At 36.8% G+C, this 8,025-nt stretch overlaps 1 protein-coding gene across 2 annotated transcripts in view; it reads right to left on the bottom strand.

Moving 5' to 3' along the window:
• Positions 1-8,025, bottom strand: part of LOC118742444 (lipopolysaccharide-induced tumor necrosis factor-alpha factor homolog) — a 29,865-nt gene that overhangs the window by 9,263 nt on the left and 12,577 nt on the right. The window lies entirely within an intron of this gene.

The following is an 8,025-nucleotide window of genomic DNA, read 5'->3' on the forward strand; positions in this document are numbered from 1 at the left end:
GGCGCTGATACTCTGCCTTTTTATGTAAGTACTTTTAATCTGTGGTGTTTCGTGAAAGAAATATGGAAATGCTTGCAAAGGCAAAAGCAAATATGTGCCTACTTAAGTTATCTTGACACCAAAATAAATATATTTACGTACATACATACATGTGTCAGCAAATAAGTTTAGGCATACAAACAGAAATTTCGCAATGTTTGAGTTGATGTTTGCATGTTTACTGCGTTCCCAGCGACACGAACTGGTCTGGTGAGTTTGCTCCTACCACAGCCGGTATTAGAGTGGAGAGATAAAATTTGCCAGAGAGCATTTTAAAAGGAAAAAGTTAGCACACAAATATAAACGGATTTATGATTCTGCAAAGTCGGCTAAGTTGGGCGCTACATTTAGGGCTGGTTTAAACTTAGCTGAAATTCCGTTTACTTAAACGAAGTTTTTACTAAAATGAGTTTAAGCTACTGAGCGGTTTTCGGCGCCATTTTTACACTTTATTTTTCTCTATATAAATAACAAAACTGCAGCTTTTTACAACTTATGCCAAGACTTGCGTAAATGAATCTGGTTACGAGTGTATTGCAAACAGTTTTAATTTTATTCCATATAAATAATACACGACAGATTATACTCATAATTTTGTTTCTGAGAAATGACGTTTGTGCCTATTCGGCTGAAAAACCACAAAGCTGCAATACCGGACTTCTTGACACGCGAGCTAATCAAGTACGGTGGCGAGGAGCTGACATGAAGCATGAAGTGTGTTCTGCCCAATCCACAAGAGAAGCGACCCCGCCATACGCGCCAAATGCCGCGCGATCAACCTCCTGACCTTAGGTTACAAGGTGTTTTCGAGAGTATTGTGTGACCGGCTAAAGCGCACCGACAACGAACTGATTGGGCCTTATCAGCGTAGCTTTAAACCTAGCAATCCCACCATTGGCCAGGTATTCACAATACGCCAAATCTTGGAAAAGACCCGCGAGAATAGGATGAACACACGCCATACATTTGTTGATTTCGAAGCCGCTTTCGGTAGCACGAATAGACGTTGTCTTTAAGCCATAATGTCTGTATTTGTAAATCCGTGCGAAAATACGACTGTGTAAAATGACGTTTTACAATATCAGAATTGGCAAGGACCTCTCCGAGCCGTTTGCTACCAAACGAGATTTCAGACAAGGTGACTTCCTTTTGTGCCATTTCTTTAACCTGATGTTGGAGAAGATAATAAGAGCCGCAGAACTAAACCGCCCAGGCACAATACTCTAAAAGAGCGCGCAATTGCTGGCGTATGCCGACCATATCGACATTATTGGTAAAAACATGGGCTACGTCTGCTCTGCCTTCTCGGGATTAGAAAGAGAAGCAAAGCGAATGTGTCTGGTGATGGACGAGGACAAAACGAAGTATCTCCTGTCATCACACAAACAGTCAGAGCATACGCGTCTTGGCACTCATGTCTCTGTTGTCGTTTATTTGGGAACCAGAATCACTCGTGCAATCAAGTGCTACTTTGGACTGAGTAGGCAATTGAGAAGTAGAGTCCTCTCTGGTCGTACGAAAACCCATTCTATAAGTCACTAATCATGCCTGTGCTGGTGTATGGCGGCGAGGCACGACCAATGAGAAAGATTTCGAGGGAAAGATTTAGCGAACGGTTTATATGCCTTTACACATTGGCGATGGCAAAGACCATAGACGATTTAACGATGAGCTGTATGAGCTTTACAACAATACACACATAGTGCGGCGAATTTAAATCCATCGGTTACGCTAGCTAGGTCATGTCGCTCGAATGGACAGAAACGCCCCTGCTCTTAAAGCATTCAAGGCGGGTCGTGATGCTGGTAACAAAGGACCAGGTGGAGAAGGACTTGGCTTCACTTGGCATTTGCAATTGGCGTGGGTTGGCACAGAAGTGAAAAAAAATGGTGTAATGTTTGGGACTCGACCAAAATTGCTTAGGCGGTTACAACGCCAGCAAAGAAGAAGAAGAAGGAGTTGCAATATTTTACACTCTGTGCCATAGCGTTTCCACCACCCTTGTAGCACATGTAGTCCAACAAATTTGCAGCCTTTAGAAATTCTGATCACCGTCTTTGTGGCTCCCGAAAACTCCGTTAGGGTTTTTTTCCCCGATTGCAAACATGTTATAATTGCACCAAGTGCGGTTACCGAAAACACGTTGGCATAAATATGTGGTACCACGTCAAATTTCAAAAAATTTATAACAATCTTATTTTTTTGTTAGCAGATTGTTGTAAGTATTAACTTGGGACCTTAGTTATTGTTTTTCTATTGCTGAAATTTAGAGCGCGGTTTGATCGTGTCAGCTGACACGTTTTCCGTTTCACGCATCCATTCGGTACAGCAGCTGTTCAGATAACGTGAATAAAACATACTTCAGTTAGTTTTCAAACTTATTTTTTTGTTTGTGTCTCCAAAACTACACATCATCCGCTCACTTACGTTGCGATGCATCTTTTCGTTTAACCGTAATTGCTAATCTTTTCTTGGTGAAAAAAATAATGCATTCCCATTTTCCCACTGGGTATGTATGTACAATACACAGTCGTTTATTTGGAGTTCAAAATATATTTCCTTCGCTAAAAATCGCCCAATCTCTTTTGTTATAGCGCGCCTTTGTGTAGAACAGGAAACTAAACTCACCATATTGCTGCTACTTCAGTAAAATATGGTGAGTTTTTTCGGCTTTTATCAGCGATTACAAAGCAGATAACTTATTTCAACAAAAATGTAGCGAATGTAAACAAAAGCACTTGAAAATAAAGGTCTAGAAGCTTTTTGCACTAAGCACCTCACAAAAAGATATGTATGTATGTATGTATGTATTTACATATACATATATCTATATACGTAGATATTTTGCATTCACACATTTAATAATCCCTGTGGTAACGCACTGGTGCCGAACTGATTCGGTACTAGAGATTTTAGAACCATAACTAGTGCGCGTTAATTCACTTTTGTATGCTATAAACTGGCGAATTTAGCATTGCGATGTCCAACGAAGTGTCAATAACTACCCGTCACATCGCTGTTTCGATAGTTCGGAACCAGTCCGTAATCTAGATGGCTCTGCATCCCTGTTTTTATAGCTCCGAGCCAGTTCTAAAGTTGACAGAAGAAAAAACATGATTTTTTTTCTTCAAAAATTGTCTTTTCGGTAGCGATTTTAAATTACTTTCAAATAAATGTGTTTTTTAATTAAAAAACAAATTTGTTTAAGGCTGCGTTTCTTTATACATTCCGGATAATCCAATTTCATAGCCGGAATAAACAGAATGCGTTTGAAATATACGTTAACATATCATCAGGAACGTTCTAAAGAGTAAGTAAACAAAAAAGTTTATTCCAAACGTTCAGAATGAATAAAGAAATGCAACCTAAATGAATGTGATTCAAACTGAGGATTTCAAACCACGTTTACATACCTTTTGCTGTAGCTGAGTGTCCTCGTCGATGATTCAAAACTTGGAAGCCAACATTAATCGTGTAATCCTCGCAATGCTGGAAGGAGTGATTGAAAATTGGACCTTGCGAATGAACCATTTACACCTAAGTCGTGGGCAAGCATATGAATGAAATTATTTTTAAAAAGAAGATGTCAGAGAATGTCCTTCCGGGCAATAATAATCATTTCGACACCCAGTTCTGTTTTAAGTGTTAAACTTAAAGTTAAAAGGCAACTGAGAAACATTTTTTAGACTCCACACCAGTATAGGAAATTTTTACAGATTGCTTTGCAAATCGTGCAATCCGTGCGCCGTGCAAGGGCTTTGCAAGACTCAGAGGATACCCCTATTTGTACCATTTGCAAATCTATTTAACGAAATCCACCGCAAGGTGGACTATGCTTTACCAGGGCTAATACGCACTTTGCGGCTTATTTTCTAACATTCAATTTCATCTTCATATAAAAATATAAGAAAGAAGTCGTGTAATTCGGACAAACGCTGTTCCAGCACAACAAAGCATTATTGTAGCGTGCACCCCATAATACTATAATCAAATATTGAGCAATACTCCGAGCTACCATTGTGATTTTTTTCAACTTTTTTTTCAGATCGCATATCTTCAAAAACAATCTTTTTTATCAAAAAATTTGTATGTGAAACATTTTTCAAGAAAAAAAAGAAAAAAGGATTTTGATGAGTGTATGAGTGATTTTTGGGGCGCGTTTCTAAGACGCAACTGTTTACCTCAACTGTTGCTGAAATGCTGTCAACTGTTGATTTCAAGAGTTACGTCTTAGAAGGTATGATACATAAACTGCCAAAACATTTGTAAACAAGCAAAATTAAATAAAACAGCACAAAAATAAAAAAAATATAAGCCCTAAAGTATGTTTTAAAGTGTAAGTAAAGTGTAAAGTATATTTTATTTTTAATATATGTATTTGTACGTGTATTTTATATTATTAACAGCCAGTTTCGCCAGCAATTTACAGACAAATTATTTTTTATTTGAATTTTCTATGAAAACTGACGGAAGGGAAACATCATTTTTGACTTAGATAAATTGTTGACTTCATGTAGCGAAATAATTTTATGATGGAAAAAATGGCGTAAAGTTTCCGACTGTTGAGCTGAGTGGAACTACTCAACTGTGCGTTTCTGAAACAAACACTTAACAGTTTAGTAATAGCTACGTCTTAGAAACGCGCCCATTGGCGAGATATTTGGAAAATGTATAATTAAAGCTCAAATTTCATATCCATCAACCCTAAAAATTTGAAACAAATCAAACACATGAAGTGTGAACCCCGTCCATTTTGGTATGGAACGCTCTATATACTATAACCGCAACATAATATATCTAATGCCTTCTCTTTGCCCTACGCACAAACACTAGGAAGAGGGCGATGAGAATGCAACATTTTTTGTAGAAACGGAAACTCCAAAAGTTTCAAACTTTGCAGAAAGTTTAGGAAAACTGAACAAACTTTTTAGTCTGAGCTTTTAGAACATTTTTAGGGAGTTTCATTAATATAATGCTTTGCTTTGAAAAAAATAAAAAAAAAACGTGCGACTTTCTTTGCAGAAGAAAATGCGGAAGACCGTTCAGAATAAAATATATAAAAAATTAACGCAAATTTTTATAAGTTGGTTTCGCCATATGTAGGTATGTACCTATTTAGGCAATTGGAAATACGAAACACATTCCATGTCATAATTCTTGAAGAACTGCATGGCGCAATACACAAATGCATTTATTTACAACAAGTACATTCCTCGATTTTTCTGGTTTTTAACGTAAAGAAAAGAAGTTAGAACGGCTCGGAAGTGCGTCAATAAATAAGCAATTCACCCATCACTAAACATACTTACATACATATGGTTACCTTAATATGTATAGAAAAATCCTCTCTCACATCATCGCTGAAATAGAAAAAGCTGTAACTAATTAAAATTGTTTATTTCATAAAACGATCTGAATATGCATCATAATCAATCATAAAGTGAATTTTGGATTTTTAGTTAGTTGGGTTTGTTAATATATTGGGTTAATAGAACAATGTATATGTCATTGTACATACATACATATATATGTATGTCTTTAACTAGATTACGATTTTTTAGTTCACTTCAAAGATTAGTTCACTTCTAGTTCGTTCAGCTCAAAGAACTAGCTCTTCTGATTCTCACTTCGTTCACCTTATTGAACTAGTATAGTTCACCTGAGTGACTATTTCGGTAGTAAAAGCTGAGTTGCAGAACAACAAAAATGTATGTTTTATAACACATACATACATATAAAAGATTGCAATAACGATACATTTCAGTCGCCTTTCTCCCAAAACTCGAAAGGATGTATATGGAAATTCAACAGTGCCTGCATTTAACTGACGTGCTCCTTTGGACTCGTCCAAAATCACTTAGACGGTTACAGCGCCAATAATTAACAAGAATAAAATGCAAAATTTCTTGAGTCTAGGGGTGGCAGCTGCTCCACTTGCCCCTATATACGCCCATGTATATTTCCTTTGGAAAAGATACCCAAACATAAAAAAAAACACTTTTTTAGTCTTTCACTGGCTATGTTACACTTAACATTTGAGGTAGATTTCAATACGACAGTTAAAATAATTTATTTTCTATCGTCCACAATTTCTTAAGCTGTTTTTGTCAATCGTTTTCCGTAACCGTAATTACATTTGGACCACGGAGAAGCTACTTAAGAAATGCTTCAGCATTACGAAAGCAGCATAATACTGATGGGGATTATATAAAATGTATCCCTATACTCATTTATTTGTTCATATACATTAGGTTCGTCCTTAAAATTAAAACTAATTTTTCAGTCTCACCCCCTCAATCGGTAATACCATGGTCACAGATATCACATATAAATGTTGATCCCAATTGGAGACGGTTAAGACGTCTTCATAGCGTAATTTGAATTTTGACCCCTGTGCGCCACGCCTTAACCGACCTTAATCGCAACCAAAATTTATATGTGATATCTTCGAGTATGGTAGTATCGATTTTGGGTATTAAGTGAAAAAAAAATTTATTTTAATTTTTTGAGTCTCCATAGAGAAATCTGAACTTTTCGCCCAGTGCGACACGCCTTAAACGTCTCCAATCGGGACCAAATTTATATGTGATATCTTTGACTAGCATCGTAGCATCGACGATGGGGTTGAGGCTTACGAAATCAGATGTAAAAATTAGCTTCCTACATTTAAAGACCACCCTAATATAAATATATTCCACTGCATCGATAAACATACAGATGTTATTAAAGGGCATAATAAAAAGTTTGTTGATTAATAAGCTTAAGTTCGGGAATGAATGGATAATGAGCCTATAAATAACTTACAAGTGTGTACTAACATATGCCCAGGTGTTCTGAGTTGATGACAAATCTGATTCAGTTGCGGAAGTTTATAGAAATTATCTGTATTAGATAGCCTATTCAAGGGAATCTTTTACCGATAAGATTATGTTGAGACCATAAAAAATTACTGAAATACAGGTACTACATGCGGGTGGGTAAATTTTATTTCCATGCGCGTATAGCAAACAATTCTAAGCAAATTTGCCGAAGAAACCATTTTCTAAGAAAATGTGAAATTTTCACTATTACGCCCTCTGGTGGAGATTTTAAGAAAAAGATAAGTGCAGAAATTGATGCCTCATACCAAAAAACCGCTTATGGCATGTTTTTATACAAAATTTAAGCACTTCTTTGCGACACTACAGCAAAATGCTAAGAACCCAATTTGCGCAATTTGGCAAACTCCATATTGATATTAGACCCATGGTTTTCTTCGGTGCTATACGCTCATAGTCGAAAAAATTTCCCATAATAATTGATCCGCCCTAATATACATATATAGGTATTTGCTGTGTAAAAAATTACTAACACTTTATTTATGTATTTATGTGGGTTTTTGGTATATGCCTTGCATTCAGTTGAAAAAGATAAGACAGAGGCAGTAAAAACGCTCTTCTTTCAATATGTATGTATGTATGTAGCGTTTTGCAATCATATTCACGTACACCTGTTGAGATAAGATTGCAGCGGGTATTTTACATCAGCGGTAGGTAAGAACTTAATAAAAAGCTGTTTGTGATATCCTCTTCAGTTAAGTTTTGTCCAGCACCGCGTTTGTACATAAAACCGATATTATTAAAAAAAGCTAACCGTCAAGTGATTAGCATCATCGTGCATTCAAATTTTGGTTAAATTTAGAACAGTTGCAAAAACTCATACGCCATGTCAAATTCGCAGCCCGGCTTTACACCTGCGCAATCCTATCAACCACCACCACCACATAGCCAAACAGTGATAATTCAAGCAACGAGTTCAGCAGGTGTACCCGTCAGCAATGAGCCGACGCGCATCGTTTGTCCCTCGTGCCATGCACAAGTGTTGACCACTGTCAAGCATCAGGCGACTACGAGAACGCACTGCTGGGCGCTGGTACTGTGTATACTATTGTAGGTTGAAAAGTGTGAACAGTGAATATTTTTAATGAGCAATAATTAAAAAAAAAAA

Source organism: Rhagoletis pomonella, unplaced genomic scaffold, assembly GCF_013731165.1.
Source record: "Rhagoletis pomonella isolate Grant_MI unplaced genomic scaffold, Rhpom_1.0 Rhpom_scaffold_00007, whole genome shotgun sequence".
NCBI lineage: Eukaryota > Metazoa > Arthropoda > Insecta > Diptera > Tephritidae > Rhagoletis > Rhagoletis pomonella.